This window comes from Hemitrygon akajei, chromosome 5, assembly GCF_048418815.1.
Source record: "Hemitrygon akajei chromosome 5, sHemAka1.3, whole genome shotgun sequence".
NCBI lineage: Eukaryota > Metazoa > Chordata > Chondrichthyes > Myliobatiformes > Dasyatidae > Hemitrygon > Hemitrygon akajei.
Window position 1 is genome coordinate 103465059 of NC_133128.1, and position 19338 is coordinate 103484396.

Below are 19338 nucleotides of genomic sequence, written 5' to 3' on the forward strand. Positions count from 1 at the left end.
ATTATAAACACAGAGGGGTTTGTAACCACACCAGTAAATATAAAGGCAGAGGGGTTTGTAATCACAGTGGTAAATATAAACACAGAGTGGTTTGTAACCACACCAGTAAACATTGACACAGAGGGGTTGGTAACCACACCAGTAAATATAAACCCAAAAGGGTTTGTAAACACACCAGTAAATATAAACCCAGAGGGGTTTGTAACCACACCATTAAGTATAAACACAGAGGGGATTGTAACCTCACCGGTAAATAAAAACACAGAGGGTTTTGTAATCATGTCTGTAAATATAAACATAGAGAGGTTTGTAACCGCGACTGTAATTCTAAACCCAGAGGAGTTTGTAAACACACCATTAAATATAAACAGAGAGGGTTCTCTAACCACACTGGTAAATAAAAACACAGAGGGGTTGTAACCACACCAGTAATTATAAACACAGAGGGGTTTGTAACCACACCAGTAAATATAAACACAGAGGGTTTTGTAACCACACCAGTAAATATAAATGCAGAGGGGTTTGTAATCACAGTGGTAAATATAAACACAGAGTGGTTTGTAACCACACCAGTAAACATTGACACAGAGGGGTTGGTAACCACACCAGTAAATATAAACCCAAAAGGGTTTGTAAACACACCAGTAAATATAAACCCAGAGGGGTTTGTAACCACACCATTAAGTATAAACACAGAGGGGATTGTAACCACACCATTGAGTATAAACACAGAGGGGATTGTAACCTCACCGGTAAATAAAAACACAGAGGGTTTTGTAATCATGTCTGTAAATATAAACATAGAGAGGTTTGTAACCGCGACTGTAATTCTAAACCCAGAGGGGTTTGTAAACACACCATTAAATAGAAACAGAGAGGGTTCTGTAACCACACTGGTAAATAAAAACACAGAGGGGTTGTAACCACGCCAGTAAATATAAACACAGAGGGGTTTGTAACCGCACCGGTAAATATAAACACAGAGTGGTTTGTAACCCAACAGTAAATATAAACACAGAGGGGTTTGTAACCACACCAGTAAATATAAACACAGAGGGGTTTGTAACCACACCAGTAAATATAAACCCAAAGGGGTTTATAACCACACCAGTAAATATAAACCCAAAGGGGTTTGTAACCACGCCAGTAAACAAAAACACAGAGGATTTTGAAATCACGACGATAAATATAAACATAGAGGGGTTTGTAACCACACCGATAAATATCAACACAGAGGAACCACTCCAGTAAATATAAACAGAGAGGGGTCTGTAACCACACTGGTAAATAAAAACCCAGAGGGGTTGTAACCACACCAGTAAATATAAACACAGAGGGGATTGTAATCACACTGGTAAATATAAACACAGATGGTTTGTAACCACACCGGTGAATATAAACACAGAGGGGTTTGTAACCACACCAGTAAATATGAACACAGAGGGGTTTGTAACCACACCAGTAAATATAAACACAGAGGGTTTTGTAACCACACCAGTAAATATAAACACAGAGGGGTTTGTAATCACAGTGGTAAATATAAAAACAGAGTGGTTTGTAACCACACCAGTAAACATTGACACAGAGGGGTTGGTAACCACACCAGTAAATATAAACCCAAAAGGGTTTGTAAGCAGACCAGTAAATATAAACCCAGAGGGGTTTGTAACCACACCATTAAGTATAAACACAGAGGGGATTGTAACCTCACCGGTAAATAAAAACACAGAGGGTTTTGTAATCATGACAGTAAATATAAACATAGAGGGGTTTGTAACCATGATGGTAATTATAAACCCAGAGGGGTTTGTAAACACACCAGTAAATATAAACACAGAGGTGTTTGTAACCACACCAGTAATTATAAACACAGAGGGGTTTGTAACCACACCAGTAAATATAAACACAGAGGGTTTTGTAACCACACCAGTAAATATAAATGCAGAGGGGTTTGTAATCACAGTGGTAAATATAAACACAGAGTGGTTTGTAACCACACCAGTAAACATTGACACAGAGGGGTTGGTAACCACACCAGTAAATATAAACCCAAAAGGGTTTGTAAACACACCAGTAAATATAAACCCAGAGGGGTTTGTAACCACACCATTAAGTATAAACACAGAGCGGATTGTAACCACACCATTAAGTATAAACACAGAGGGGATTGTAACCTCACCGGTAAATAAAAACACAGAGGGTTTTGTAATCATGTCTGTAAATATAAACATAGAGAGGTTTGTAACCGCGACTGTAATTCTAAACCCAGAGGGGTTTGTAAACACACCATTAAATATAAACAGAGAGGGTTCTGTAACCACACTGGTAAATAAAAACACAGAGGGGTTGTAACCACGCCAGTAAATATAAACACAGAGGGGTTTATAACCACACCGGTAAATATAAACACAGAGTGGTTTGTAACCGCACCGGTAAATATAAACACAGAGTGGTTTGTAACCCCACCAGTAAATATAAACACAGAGGGGTTTGTAACCACACCAGTAAATATAAACACAGAGGGTTTTGTAACCACACTAGTAAATATAAACAGAGAGGGGTTTGTAATCACACTGGTAAATATAAACATAGAGTGGTTTGTAACCACACCAGTAAACATTGACACAGAGGGGTTTGTAACCACACCCGTAAATATAAACACAGAGGGGTTTGTTACCACGCCAGTAAATATAAACACAGAGGGTTTTGTAACCACACCAGTAAATATAAACACAGAGGAGTTTGTAACCACACCAGTAGATATAAACACAGAGGGATTTGTAACCACACCAGTAAATATAAACCCAAAGGGGTTTGTAACCACACCAGTAAATATAAACCCAAAGGGGTTTGTAACCACGCCAGTAAACAAAAACACAGAGGATTTTGAAATCACGACGATAAATATAAACATAGAGGGGTTTGTAACCACACCGATAAATATCAACACAGAGGAACCACTCCAGTAAATATAAACACAGAGGGGATTGTAACCTCACCGGTAAATAAAAACACAGAGGGTTTTGTAATCATGACAGTAAATATAAACATAGAGGGGTTTGTAACCACGACGGTAATTATAAACCCAGAGGGGTTTGTAAACACACCAGTAAATATAAACACAGAGGGGTTTGTAACCACACCAGTAATTATAAACACAGAGGGGTTTGTAACCACACCAGTAAATATAAACACATAGGGTTTTGTAACCACACCAGTAAATATAAATGCAGAGGGGTTTGTAATCACAGTGGTAAATATAAACACAGAGTGGTTTGTAACCACACCAGTAAACATTGACACAGAGGGGTTGGTAAGAACACCAGTAAATATAAACCCAAAAGGGTTTGTAAACACACCAGTAAATATAAACCCAGAGGGGTTTGTAACCACACCATTAAGTATAAACACAGAGGGGATTGTAACCTCACCGGTAAATAAAAACACAGAGGGTTTTGTAATCATGTCTGTAAATATCAACATAGAGAGGTTTGTAACCGCGACTGTAATTCTAAACGCAGAGGGGTTTGTAAACACACCATTAAATATAAACAGAGAGGGTTCTGTAACCACACTGGTAAATAAAAACACAGAGGGGTTGTAACCACGCCAGTAAATATAAACACAGAGGGGTTTGTAACCACACCGGTAAATATAAACACTGAGTGGTTTGTAACCGCACCGGTAAATATAAACACAGAGTGGTTTGTAACCCCACCAGTAAATATAAACACAGAGGGGTTTGTAACCACACCAGTAAATATAAACACAGAGGGGTTTGTAACCACACCAGTAAATATAAACACAGAGGGTTTTGTTACCACACTAGTAAATATAAACAGAGTGGAGTTTGTAATCACACTGGTAAATATAAACATAGAGTGGTTTGTAACCACACCAGTAAACATTGACACAGAGGGGTTTGTAACCACACCAGTAAATATAAACCCAAAGGGGTTTGTAACCACGCCAGTAAACAAAAACACAGAGGATTTTGAAATCACGACGGTAAATATAAACAGAGAGGTGTCTGTAACCACACTGGTAAATAAAAGCACAGAGGGGTTGTAACCACGCCAGTAAATATAAACACAGAGGGGATTGTAACCACACCAGTAAATATAAACACAGAGGGGTTTGTAACCACACCGGTGAATATAAACACAGAGGGGTTTGTAAGCATGCCAGTAAATATAAACACAGAGGGGTTTGTAACCACACCGGTGAATATAAACACAGAGGGGTTTGTAAGCATGCCAGTAAATATCAGCATAGAAGGTTTTGTAACCACACCGGTAAATATAACACACAGAGGTTTTTGTAACCATACGGGTAATATAAACACAGCGGGGTTTGTAACCACACCAGTAAATATAAACACAGAGAGGTATGTAAACATACCAGTAAATATCTACACAGAAGGATTTGTAACCACGTCAGTAAATATAAACACGGAGGTGTTTGTAAACACACAATTAACTATAAACACAGAGGGTTTTGTAACTACATCAGTAAATATAAACACAGAGGGTTTTGTAACCATCCGGGTAAATATAAACACAGAGGTGTTTGTAACCACACCAGTAAATATAAACACAGAGGGGTTTGTAACCACACTGGTAAATATAAACACAGAGTGGTTTGTAACCACACCAGTAAATATAAACAGGAAGGGTTTGTAACCACACCAGTAAATATAAACACAGAGGGTTTTGTAACCACACTAGTAAATATAAACACTGAGGGGTTTGTAATCACACTGGTAAATATAAACATAGAGTGGTTTGTAACCCCACCAGTAAATATAAACACAGATGGGTTTGTAACCACACCAGTAAATATAAACATGAAGTGTTTGTAACCACACCGGTAAATATAAACACATAGCGGTTTGTAACCACACCAGTAAATATAAACACAGAGGGGTTTGTAACCAACCAGTAAATATAAACACAGAGGGGTTTGTAACCACACCAGTAAATATAAACACAGAGGGGTTTGTAACCACACCAGTAAATATAAACACAGAGGGTTTTGTAACCACACTAGTAAATATAAACACAGAGGGGTTTGTAATCACACTGGTAAATATAAACATAGTGTGGTTTGTAACCACACCAGTAAACATTGACACAGAGGGGTTTGTAACCACACCAGTAAATATAAACCCAAAGGGGTTTGTAACCAAGCCAGTAAACAAAAACACAGAGGATTTTGAAATCACGACGGTAAATATAAACAGAGAGGTGTCTGTAACCACACTGGTAAATAAAAGCACAGAGGATTTGTAACCACGTCAGTAAATATAAACACGGAGGTGTTTGTAACCACACAATTAAATATAAACACAGAGGGTTTTGTAACCACATCAGTAAATATAAACACAGAGGGTTTTGTAACCATCCGGGTAAATATAAACACAGAGGTGTTTGTAATCACACCAGTAAATATAAACACAGAGTGGTTTGTAACCACACCAGTAAATATAAACATGAAGTGTTTGTAAACACACCAGTAAACATTGACACAGAGGGATTTGTAACCACACCAGTAAATATAAACCCAGAAGGTTTTGTAACCACACCAGTAAATATGAACCCAGAGGGGTTTGTAACCACACCATTAAGTATAAACACAGAGGGGATTGTAACCACACCGGTAAATATAAACACAGAGGGGTTTGTAATCACACTGGTAAATATAAACACAGAGTGGTTTGTAACCACACCAGTAAACATTGACACAGAGGAGTTTGTAACCACACCAGTAAATATAAACCCAGAGGGGTTTGTAACCACACCATTAAGTATAAACACAGAGGGGATTGTAACCACACCGGTAAATATAAACACAGAGGGGTTTGTAATCACACTGGTAAATATAAACACAGAGTGGTTTGTAACCACACCAGTAAACATTGACACAGAGGAGTTTGTAACCACACCAGTAAATATAAACCCAAAGGGGTTTGTAACCACGCCAGTGAACAAAAACACAGAGGATTTTGAAATCACGACAGTAAATATAAACAGAGAGGTGTCTGTAACCACACTGGTAAATAAAAGCACAGAGTGGTTGTAACCACGCCAGTAAATATAAACACAGAGGGAATTGTAACCACACCAGTAAATATAAACACAGAGGGGTTTGTAACCACACCGGTGAATATAAACACAGAGGGGTTTGTTAGCATGCCAGTAAATATCAGCATAGAGGGGTTTGTAACCACACCGGTAAATATAACACACAGAGGTTTTTGTAACCATACCGGTAAATATAAACACAGCGGGGTTTGTAACCACACCAGTAAATATAAACACAGAGTGGTTTGTAACCACACCGGTAAATAGAAACACAGATGGGTTTGTAACCACACCTGTGAATATAAACACAGAGGGGTTTGTAACCACACCAGTAAATATAAACACAGAGAGGTATGTAAACATACCAGTAAATATCTACACAGAAGGATTTGTAACCACGTCAGTAAATATAAACACAGAGGATTTTGAAATCACGACGGTAAATATAAACAGAGAGGTGTCTGTAACCACACTGGTAAATAAAAGCACAGAGGGGTTGTAACCACGCCAGTAAATATAAACACAGAGGGGATTGTAACCACACCAGTAAATATAAACACAGAGGGGTTTGTAACCACACCGGTGAATATAAACACAGAGGGGTTTGTAAGCATGCCAGTAAATATCAGCATAGAGGGTTTTGTAACCACACCGGTAAATATAACACACAGAGGTTTTTGTAACCATACGGGTAAATATAAACACAGCGGGGTTTGTAACCACACCAGTAAATATAAACACAGAGAGGTATGTAAACATACCAGTAAATATCTACACAGAAGGATTTGTAACCACGTCAGTAAATATAAACACGGAGGTGTTTGTAAACACACAATTAACTATAAACACAGAGGGTTTTGTAACTACATCAGTAAATATAAACACAGAGGGTTTTGTAACCATCCGGGTAAATATAAACACAGAGGTGTTTGTAACCACACCAGTAAATATAAACACAGAGGGGTTTGTAACCACACTGGTAAATATAAACACAGAGTGGTTTGTAACCACACCAGTAAATATAAACAGGAAGGGTTTGTAACCACACCAGTAAATATAAACACAGAGGGTTTTGTAACCACACTAGTAAATATAAACACTGAGGGGTTTGTAATCACACTGGTAAATATAAACATATAGTGGTTTGTAACCCCACCAGTAAATATAAACACAGATGGGTTTGTAACCACACCAGTAAATATAAACATGAAGTGTTTGTAACCACACCGGTAAATATAAACACATAGCGGTTTGTAACCACACCAGTAAATATAAACACAGAGGGGTTTGTAACCACACCAGTAAATATAAACACAGAGGGGTTTGTAACCACACCAGTAAATATAAACACAGAGGGGTTTGTAACCACACCAGTAAATATAAACACAGAGGGTTTTGTAACCACACTAGTAAATATAAACACAGAGGGGTTTGTAATCACACTGGTAAATATAAACATAGAGTGGTTTGTAACCACACCAGTAAACATTGACACAGAGGGGTTTGTAACCACACCAGTAAATATAAACCCAAAGGGGTTTGTAACCACGCCAGTAAGCAAAAACACAGAGGATTTTGAAATCACGACGGTAAATATAAACAGAGAGGTGTCTGTAACCACACTGGTAAATAAAAGCACAGAGGATTTGTAACCACGTCAGTAAATATAAACACGGAGGTGTTTGTAACCACACAATTAAATATAAACACAGAGGGTTTTGTAACCATCCGGGTAAATATAAACACAGAGGTGTTTGTAACCACACCAGTAAATATAAACACAGAGTGGTTTGTAACCACACCAGTAAATATAAACATGAAGGGTTTGTAAACACACCAGTAAACATTGACACAGAGGGATTTGTAACCACACCAGTAAATATAAACCCAGAAGGTTTTGTAACCACACCAGTAAATATGAACCCAGAGGGGTTTGTAACCACACCATTAAGTATAAACACAGAGGGGATTGTAACCACACCGGTAAATATAAACACAGAGGGGTTTGTAATCACACTGGTAAATATAAACACAGAGGGGTTTGTAACCACACCGGTGAATATAAACACAGAGGGGTTTGTAACCACGCCAGTAAATATAAACACAGAGGGGTTTGTAACCACACCGGTGAATATAAACACAGAGGGGTTTGTTAGCATGCCAGTAAATATCAGCATAGAGGGGTTTGTAACCACACCGGTAAATATAACATACAGAGGTTTTTGTAACCATACCGGTAAATATAAACACAGTGGGTTTGTAACCACGCCAGTAAATAAAAACACAGAGGATTTTGAAATCACGACGGTAAATATAAACAGAGAGGGGTCTCTAACCACACTGGTAAATATAAACACAGAGTGGTTTGTAACCACACCAGTAAACATTGACACAGAGGGGTTTGTAACCACACCAGTAAATATAAACCCAAAGGGGTTTGTAACCACGCCAGTAAACAAAAACACAGAGGATTTTGAAATCACGACGGTAAATATAAACAGAGAGGTGTCTGTAACCACACTGGTAAATAAAAGCACAGAGGGGTTGTAACCACGCCAGTAAATATAAACACAGAGGGGATTGTAACCACACCAGTAAATATAAACACAGAGGGGTTTGTAACCACACCGGTGAATATAAACACAGAGGGGTTTGTAAGCATGCCAGTAAATATAAACACAGAGGGGTTTGTAACCACACCGGTGAATATAAACATAGAGGGGTTTGTAAGCATGCCAGTAAATATCAGCATAGAAGGTTTTGTAACCACACCGGTAAATATAACACACAGAGGTTTTTGTAACCATACGGGTAATATAAACACAGCGGGGTTTGTAACCACACCAGTAAATATAAACACAGAGAGGTATGTAAACATACCAGTAAATATCTACACAGAAGGATTTGTAACCACGTCAGTAAATATAAACACGGAGGTGTTTGTAAACACACAATTAACTATAAACACAGAGGGTTTTGTAACTACATCAGTAAATATAAACACAGAGGGTTTTGTAACCATCCGGGTAAATATAAACACAGAGGTGTTTGTAACCACACCAGTAAATATAAACACAGAGGGGTTTGTAACCACACTGGTAAATATAAACACAGAGTGGTTTGTAACCACACCAGTAAATATAAACAGGAAGGGTTTGTAACCACACCAGTAAATATAAACACAGAGGGTTTTGTAACCACACTAGTAAATATAAACACTGAGGGGTTTGTAATCACACTGGTAAATATAAACATAGAGTGGTTTGTAACCCCACCAGTAAATATAAACACAGATGGGTTTGTAACCACACCAGTAAATATAAACATGAAGTGTTTGTAACCACACCGGTAAATATAAACACATAGCGGTTTGTAACCACACCAGTAAATATAAACACAGAGGGGTTTGTAACCAACCAGTAAATATAAACACAGAGGGGTTTGTAACCACACCAGTAAATATAAACACAGAGGGGTTTGTAACCACACCAGTAAATATAAACACAGAGGGTTTTGTAACCACACTAGTAAATATAAACACAGAGGGGTTTGTAATCACACTGGTAAATATAAACATAGTGTGGTTTGTAACCACACCAGTAAACATTGACACAGAGGGGTTTGTAACCACACCAGTAAATATAAACCCAAAGGGGTTTGTAACCACGCCAGTAAACAAAAACACAGAGGATTTTGAAATCACGACGGTAAATATAAACAGAGAGGTGTCTGTAACCACACTGGTAAATAAAAGCACAGAGGATTTGTAACCACGTCAGTAAATATAAACACGGAGGTGTTTGTAACCACACAATTAAATATAAACACAGAGGGTTTTGTAACCACATCAGTAAATATAAACACAGAGGGTTTTGTAACCATCCGGGTAAATATAAACACAGAGGTGTTTGTAATCACACCAGTAAATATAAACACAGAGTGGTTTGTAACCACACCAGTAAATATAAACATGAAGTGTTTGTAAACACACCAGTAAACATTGACACAGAGGGATTTGTAACCACACCAGTAAATATAAACCCAGAAGGTTTTGTAACCACACCAGTAAATATGAACCCAGAGGGGTTTGTAACCACACCATTAAGTATAAACACAGAGGGGATTGTAACCACACCGGTAAATATAAACACAGAGGGGTTTGTAATCACACTGGTAAATATAAACACAGAGTGGTTTGTAACCACACCAGTAAACATTGACACAGAGGAGTTTGTAACCACACCAGTAAATATAAACCCAAAAGGGTTTGTAACCACACCAGTAAATATGAACCCAGAGGGGTTTGTAACCACACCATTAAGTATAAACACAGAGGGGATTGTAACCACACCGGTAAATATAAACACAGAGGGGTTTGTAATCACACTGGTAAATATAAACACAGAGTGGTTTGTAACCACACCAGTAAACATTGACACAGAGGAGTTTGTAACCACACCAGTAAATATAAACCCAAAGGGGTTTGTAACCACGCCAGTGAACAAAAACACAGAGGATTTTGAAATCACGACAGTAAATATAAACAGAGAGGTGTCTGTAACCACACTGGTAAATAAAAGCACAGAGTGGTTGTAACCACGCCAGTAAATATAAACACAGAGGGAATTGTAACCACACCAGTAAATATAAACACAGAGGGGTTTGTAACCACACCGGTGAATATAAACACAGAGGGGTTTGTTAGCATGCCAGTAAATATCAGCATAGAGGGGTTTGTAACCACACCGGTAAATATAACACACAGAGGTTTTTGTAACCATACCGGTAAATATAAACACAGCGGGGTTTGTAACCACACCAGTAAATATAAACACAGAGTGGTTTGTAACCACACCGGTAAATAGAAACACAGATGGGTTTGTAACCACACCTGTGAATATAAACACAGAGGGGTTTGTAACCACACCAGTAAATATAAACACAGAGAGGTATGTAAACATACCAGTAAATATCTACACAGAAGGATTTGTAACCACGTCAGTAAATATAAACACAGAGGATTTTGAAATCACGACGGTAAATATAAACAGAGAGGTGTCTGTAACCACACTGGTAAATAAAAGCACAGAGGGGTTGTAACCACGCCAGTAAATATAAACACAGAGGGGATTGTAACCACACCAGTAAATATAAACACAGAGGGGTTTGTAACCACACCGGTGAATATAAACACAGAGGGGTTTGTAAGCATGCCAGTAAATATCAGCATAGAGGGTTTTGTAACCACACCGGTAAATATAACACACAGAGGTTTTTGTAACCATACGGGTAAATATAAACACAGCGGGGTTTGTAACCACACCAGTAAATATAAACACAGAGAGGTATGTAAACATACCAGTAAATATCTACACAGAAGGATTTGTAACCACGTCAGTAAATATAAACACGGAGGTGTTTGTAAACACACAATTAACTATAAACACAGAGGGTTTTGTAACTACATCAGTAAATATAAACACAGAGGGTTTTGTAACCATCCGGGTAAATATAAACACAGAGGTGTTTGTAACCACACCAGTAAATATAAACACAGAGGGGTTTGTAACCACACTGGTAAATATAAACACAGAGTGGTTTGTAACCACACCAGTAAATATAAACAGGAAGGGTTTGTAACCACACCAGTAAATATAAACACAGAGGGTTTTGTAACCACACTAGTAAATATAAACACTGAGGGGTTTGTAATCACACTGGTAAATATAAACATATAGTGGTTTGTAACCCCACCAGTAAATATAAACACAGATGGGTTTGTAACCACACCAGTAAATATAAACATGAAGTGTTTGTAACCACACCGGTAAATATAAACACATAGCGGTTTGTAACCACACCAGTAAATATAAACACAGAGGGGTTTGTAACCACACCAGTAAATATAAACACAGAGGGGTTTGTAACCACACCAGTAAATATAAACACAGAGGGGTTTGTAACCACACCAGTAAATATAAACCCAAAAGGGTTTGTAACCACACCAGTAAATATGAACCCAGAGGGGTTTGTAACCACACCATTAAGTATAAACACAGAGGGGATTGTAACCACACCGGTAAATATAAACACAGAGGGGTTTGTAATCACACTGGTAAATATAAACACAGAGTGGTTTGTAACCACACCAGTAAACATTGACACAGAGGAGTTTGTAACCACACCAGTAAATATAAACCCAAAGGGGTTTGTAACCACGCCAGTGAACAAAAACACAGAGGATTTTGAAATCACGACAGTAAATATAAACAGAGAGGTGTCTGTAACCACACTGGTAAATAAAAGCACAGAGTGGTTGTAACCACGCCAGTAAATATAAACACAGAGGGAATTGTAACCACACCAGTAAATATAAACACAGAGGGGTTTGTAACCACACCGGTGAATATAAACACAGAGGGGTTTGTTAGCATGCCAGTAAATATCAGCATAGAGGGGTTTGTAACCACACCGGTAAATATAACACACAGAGGTTTTTGTAACCATACCGGTAAATATAAACACAGCGGGGTTTGTAACCACACCAGTAAATATAAACACAGAGTGGTTTGTAACCACACCGGTAAATAGAAACACAGATGGGTTTGTAACCACACCTGTGAATATAAACACAGAGGGGTTTGTAACCACACCAGTAAATATAAACACAGAGAGGTATGTAAACATACCAGTAAATATCTACACAGAAGGATTTGTAACCACGTCAGTAAATATAAACACAGAGGATTTTGAAATCACGACGGTAAATATAAACAGAGAGGTGTCTGTAACCACACTGGTAAATAAAAGCACAGAGGGGTTGTAACCACGCCAGTAAATATAAACACAGAGGGGATTGTAACCACACCAGTAAATATAAACACAGAGGGGTTTGTAACCACACCGGTGAATATAAACACAGAGGGGTTTGTAAGCATGCCAGTAAATATCAGCATAGAGGGTTTTGTAACCACACCGGTAAATATAACACACAGAGGTTTTTGTAACCATACGGGTAAATATAAACACAGCGGGGTTTGTAACCACACCAGTAAATATAAACACAGAGAGGTATGTAAACATACCAGTAAATATCTACACAGAAGGATTTGTAACCACGTCAGTAAATATAAACACGGAGGTGTTTGTAAACACACAATTAACTATAAACACAGAGGGTTTTGTAACTACATCAGTAAATATAAACACAGAGGGTTTTGTAACCATCCGGGTAAATATAAACACAGAGGTGTTTGTAACCACACCAGTAAATATAAACACAGAGGGGTTTGTAACCACACTGGTAAATATAAACACAGAGTGGTTTGTAACCACACCAGTAAATATAAACAGGAAGGGTTTGTAACCACACCAGTAAATATAAACACAGAGGGTTTTGTAACCACACTAGTAAATATAAACACTGAGGGGTTTGTAATCACACTGGTAAATATAAACATATAGTGGTTTGTAACCCCACCAGTAAATATAAACACAGATGGGTTTGTAACCACACCAGTAAATATAAACATGAAGTGTTTGTAACCACACCGGTAAATATAAACACATAGCGGTTTGTAACCACACCAGTAAATATAAACACAGAGGGGTTTGTAACCACACCAGTAAATATAAACACAGAGGGGTTTGTAACCACACCAGTAAATATAAACACAGAGGGGTTTGTAACCACACCAGTAAATATAAACACAGAGGGTTTTGTAACCACACTAGTAAATATAAACACAGAGGGGTTTGTAATCACACTGGTAAATATAAACATAGAGTGGTTTGTAACCACACCAGTAAACATTGACACAGAGGGGTTTGTAACCACACCAGTAAATATAAACCCAAAGGGGTTTGTAACCACGCCAGTAAGCAAAAACACAGAGGATTTTGAAATCACGACGGTAAATATAAACAGAGAGGTGTCTGTAACCACACTGGTAAATAAAAGCACAGAGGATTTGTAACCACGTCAGTAAATATAAACACGGAGGTGTTTGTAACCACACAATTAAATATAAACACAGAGGGTTTTGTAACCATCCGGGTAAATATAAACACAGAGGTGTTTGTAACCACACCAGTAAATATAAACACAGAGTGGTTTGTAACCACACCAGTAAATATAAACATGAAGGGTTTGTAAACACACCAGTAAACATTGACACAGAGGGATTTGTAACCACACCAGTAAATATAAACCCAGAAGGTTTTGTAACCACACCAGTAAATATGAACCCAGAGGGGTTTGTAACCACACCATTAAGTATAAACACAGAGGGGATTGTAACCACACCGGTAAATATAAACACAGAGGGGTTTGTAATCACACTGGTAAATATAAACACAGAGGGGTTTGTAACCACACCGGTGAATATAAACACAGAGGGGTTTGTAACCACGCCAGTAAATATAAACACAGAGGGGTTTGTAACCACACCGGTGAATATAAACACAGAGGGGTTTGTTAGCATGCCAGTAAATATCAGCATAGAGGGGTTTGTAACCACACCGGTAAATATAACATACAGAGGTTTTTGTAACCATACCGGTAAATATAAACACAGTGGGTTTGTAACCACGCCAGTAAATAAAAACACAGAGGATTTTGAAATCACGACGGTAAATATAAACAGAGAGGGGTCTGTAACCACACTGGTAAATATAAACACAGAGTGGTTTGTAACCACACCAGTAAACATTGACACAGAGGGGTTTGTAACCACACCAGTAAATATAAACCCAAAGGGGTTTGTAACCACGCCAGTAAGCAAAAACACAGAGGATTTTGAAATCACGACGGTAAATATAAACAGAGAGGTGTCTGTAACCACACTGGTAAATAAAAGCACAGAGGATTTGTAACCACGTCAGTAAATATAAACACGGAGGTGTTTGTAACCACACAATTAAATATAAACACAGAGGGTTTTGTAACCACATCAGTAAATATAAACACAGAGGGTTTTGTAACCATCCGGGTAAATATAAACACAGAGGTGTTTGTAACCACACCAGTAAATATAAACACAGAGTGGTTTGTAACCACACCAGTAAATATAAACATGAAGGGTTTGTAAACACACCAGTAAACATTGACACAGAGGGATTTGTAACCACACCAGTAAATATAAACCCAGAAGGTTTTGTAACCACACCAGTAAATATGAACCCAGAGGGGTTTGTAACCACACCATTAAGTATAAACACAGAGGGGATTGTAACCACACCGGTAAATATAAACACAGAGGGGTTTGTAATCACACTGGTAAATATAAACACAGAGGGGTTTGTAACCACACCGGTGAATATAAACACAGAGGGGTTTGTAACCACGCCAGTAAATATAAACACAGAGGGGTTTGTAACCACACCGGTGAATATAAACACAGAGGGGTTTGTTAGCATGCCAGTAAATATCAGCATAGAGGGGTTTGTAACCACACCGGTAAATATAACACACAGAGGTTTTTGTAACCATACCGGTAAATATAAACACAGTGGGTTTGTAACCACGCCAGTAAATAAAAACACAGAGGATTTTGAAATCACGACGGTAAATATAAACAGAGAGGGGTCTGTAACCACACTGGTAAATATAAACACAGAGTGGTTTGTAACCACACCAGTAAACATTGACACAGAGGAGTTTGTAACCACACCAGTAAATATAAACCCAAAGGGGTTTGTAACCACGCCAGTGAACAAAAACACAGAGGATTTTGAAATCACGACGGTAAATATAAACAGAGAGGTGTCTGTAACCACACTGGTAAATTAAAGCACAGAGGGGTTGTAACCACGCCAGTAAATATAAACACAGAGGGAATTGTAACCACACCAGTAAATATAAACACAGAGGGGTTTGTAACCACACCGGTGAATATAAACACAGAGGGGTTTGTTAGCATGCCAGTAAATATCAGCATAGAGGGGTTTGTAACCACACCGGTAAATATAACACACAGAGGTTTTTGTAACCATACCGGTAAATATAAACACAGCGGGGTTTGTAACCACACCAGTAAATATAAACACAGAGTGGTTTGTAATCACACCGGTAAATATAAACACAGAGTGGTTTGTAACCACACCGGTAAATAGAAACACAGATGGGTTTGTAACCACACCTGTGAATATAAACACAGAGGGGTTTGTAACCACACCAGTAAATATTAACACAGAGAGGTATGTAAACATACCAGTAAATATCTACACAGAAGGATTTGTAACCACGTCAGTAAATATAAACACGGAGGTGTTTGTAACCACACAATTAAATATAAACACAGAGGGTTTTGTAACCACATCAGTAAATATAAACACAGAGGGTTTTGTAACCATCCGGGTAAATATAAACACAGATGGGTTTGTAACCACACCGGTGAATATAATCACAGAGGGGTTTGTAACCACACCAGTAAATATAAACACAGAGGGGTTTGTATCCACACCAGTAAATATAAACACAGAGGGTTTTGTAACCACACCAGTAAATATAAACACAGAGGGGTTTGTAAACACCGAGGGTTTGTAACCACAGCTGTAGTATTCTCATTCCAGTGTAAAAACTCTGAACTAAACACCTAGGTAAACCGTAGTCAAAGAGGGCACAATTGCAGTAAGATTAACCATTTACTGTTCCCTCTTCCACATTAACGTATGGTGAAAACTGTTGATAAAACAATACAAAATATATACAGTATTTTTTTCCTTCTTGACATCACATTTACATCATAAATTCTTGTAAAAGTAAAACTACAACAAACTATATTACATTAAAGTACAACATACAGTCAGAATCTACCTATGCCATCAACTGGCTTTAAATACACTTCAACACAAACTGTCCAGTAACTCTTTCAATAAAACAAGAAAATAAACTTTATCAACCATCATTACTCTTAACAGAATCAGCGTTAACATTTTTACTTCAACATATCGATTAACTTATGAACTTACGGCGTTGCTTCTATGATGTTTCTTAGTGCGTAGAATGAAAACTTTTCTCGTGCTGATCCTGCACACACAGACCCCCTCCTTCCCGTTTCTCCAAGCCGGTATTTTTCCACAAGACGCGGCAAAACCGGGTGTGACATCATCGCATGCCGCGATACATCATAGACAATGAATTTACTTTTAACAACCTTAACTTTAACTAGAAAATAGTTACAAATGAATTACTAAAGCAAAAATGTAATAAAGCTAAACAAATGCCTTAAGGGCAACACAACACCGGTAAATATAAACACAGAGAGGTTTGTAACCACACCAGTAAATATAAACACAGAGGGGTTTGTAACCAACCAGTAAATATAAACACAGAGGGGTTTGTAACCACACCAGTAAACACTGACACAGAGGGGTTTGTAACCACAACGGGAAATATAAACACAGAAGGGTTTGTAAACACACTGGTAAATATAAACACAGAGGGGTTTGTAACCATGCCAGTAAATAAAAGCACAGAGGGGTTTGTCACCACACCAGTAAATATAAACACAGAGGGGATTGTCACCACACCAGTAAATATAAACACAGAGGGGATTGTAACCACACCAGTAAATATAAACACAGAGGGGTTTGTAACCATGCCAGTAAATAAAAGCACAGAGGGGTTTGTCACCACACCAGTAAATATAAACACAGAGGGGATTGTCACCACACCAGTAAATATAAACACAGAGGGGATTGTAACCACACCAGTAAATATAAACACAGAGGGGATTGTAACCACACCGGTAAATATAAACACAGAGGTGTTTGTAAACACACCGGTAAATGGCACTCCAGTTCTACAGAGTAGAAATCTGGGGATCGTGTTGAATGGGAACCTAATGAAACAGTGTAGGACAAGAAGGGCTGTTTTTGTAATTTTTAAAGTCTACGTATAGAGGAATGGCAGGGCACCTCAGACCAAAGGAATAGTTCAAAACTGTTTTCTGTCAATATTTTGGTATACTTCCTGTTTGCCAGACAACCACAGAGTAGAAGGTAGAGTTGGAGGAGCTTTAGCAGCTGACATAAACATACACCGTCCCTGGCTCAAAGTGTCTTGTGGATGGTAATCATCTCATCACTCAGGAGACTGTATAGAAAGACTGAGTGATCATCACATAAAGTGCAGGCAGGTGATTCAGGAGAGCCCAGAGGGCATTTGCTCTTTGTATTGTTCCAGCTACTGATGGGGGAGGCTGCAGTTGAGTCAAAGCACCGTGAGTAGCTCAGCTGTACAGAGAAAGATATATTAATGACTTGGATGAGAAAATAGTTTGTTGGAAAAGAGAGAGAGAGAGAGATACCGCTTCTACCTCTTCCAACAATTCTGAGTGAGGCATGGAGAGATCTGTATTTACTGACAATTACCTTTATTGTTCAAACTAACTAATATGTGAATTCATACACTAAATACCTTGTGCGCACACCTGCTAAGTGTCCCTGTCTCTCCTGGATAGTCAAAGAATAGCAAAGGTATTACCCGAACGGAGGAATTTACGCTGGCCAGGCGTTCCTTGTTCCTCGTAGTCCTGACTCACTCTCCACGTGCTTCACGCAGGCTTCTTCTCGCTTGTGTCTGCGATGGTTATTCTTCAAAGTTACCTCCACTGGCGCACACAAAGCATCCACTTTTATATCCATTGCTTATCAATTCAAATGTCGCATTCCCGTGTCATTGGCCGCAGATCATGTGTCTGGCCTTTAACACCTGGTCATTGGCTCTGGTCCAAAGCAGCCTCCATCTATTGTCCTCTCCCCATCAAGGGACCGTTGCTGACTCATGGCTCTTTGTTCTCAGTCAGCAATGAGCTCGAATCACCTCAGGCATTCACAAGTCTGCATGTTATAGCGAACCAAAGAACACCTCACAAACAACTCCTTATTTGGAAATGACCTCCGGTCCAGCAGATTACCTGGTCTTTGTGTCTTCTTTAAAACACTAATCAAGTCCAGCATGTCAAGCTCACAAAATGGAGAATCGAGTGTCTTCACAAAATGGCAGCCTCCATCCCCCAAGCACATGGCAAGAACAAAGACTGCTTCCACTGTCCTTGATTCATTAGAATTCACTGATTTGAAGATTGTCATTCTTTCTGGCCAACAAGTTATTATGAGTAATAGGTTTTCAGATGACACCAAAACAAATGGAATAATGGACAGTGAAGAAGATCGTCTAAGGTCAAGTAGGAAACTGGGCAATCTGATGAAATTTAACTCAATCAAATGCATAGACATGTCATTTGAGAAG

General features: G+C 38.5%; 1 protein-coding gene across 1 annotated transcript in view; it reads left to right on the forward strand.

The window, feature by feature from the left end:
• Positions 1–19338, forward strand: part of LOC140728034 (lysosome membrane protein 2-like) — a 251613-nt gene that overhangs the window by 206209 nt on the left and 26066 nt on the right. The window lies entirely within an intron of this gene.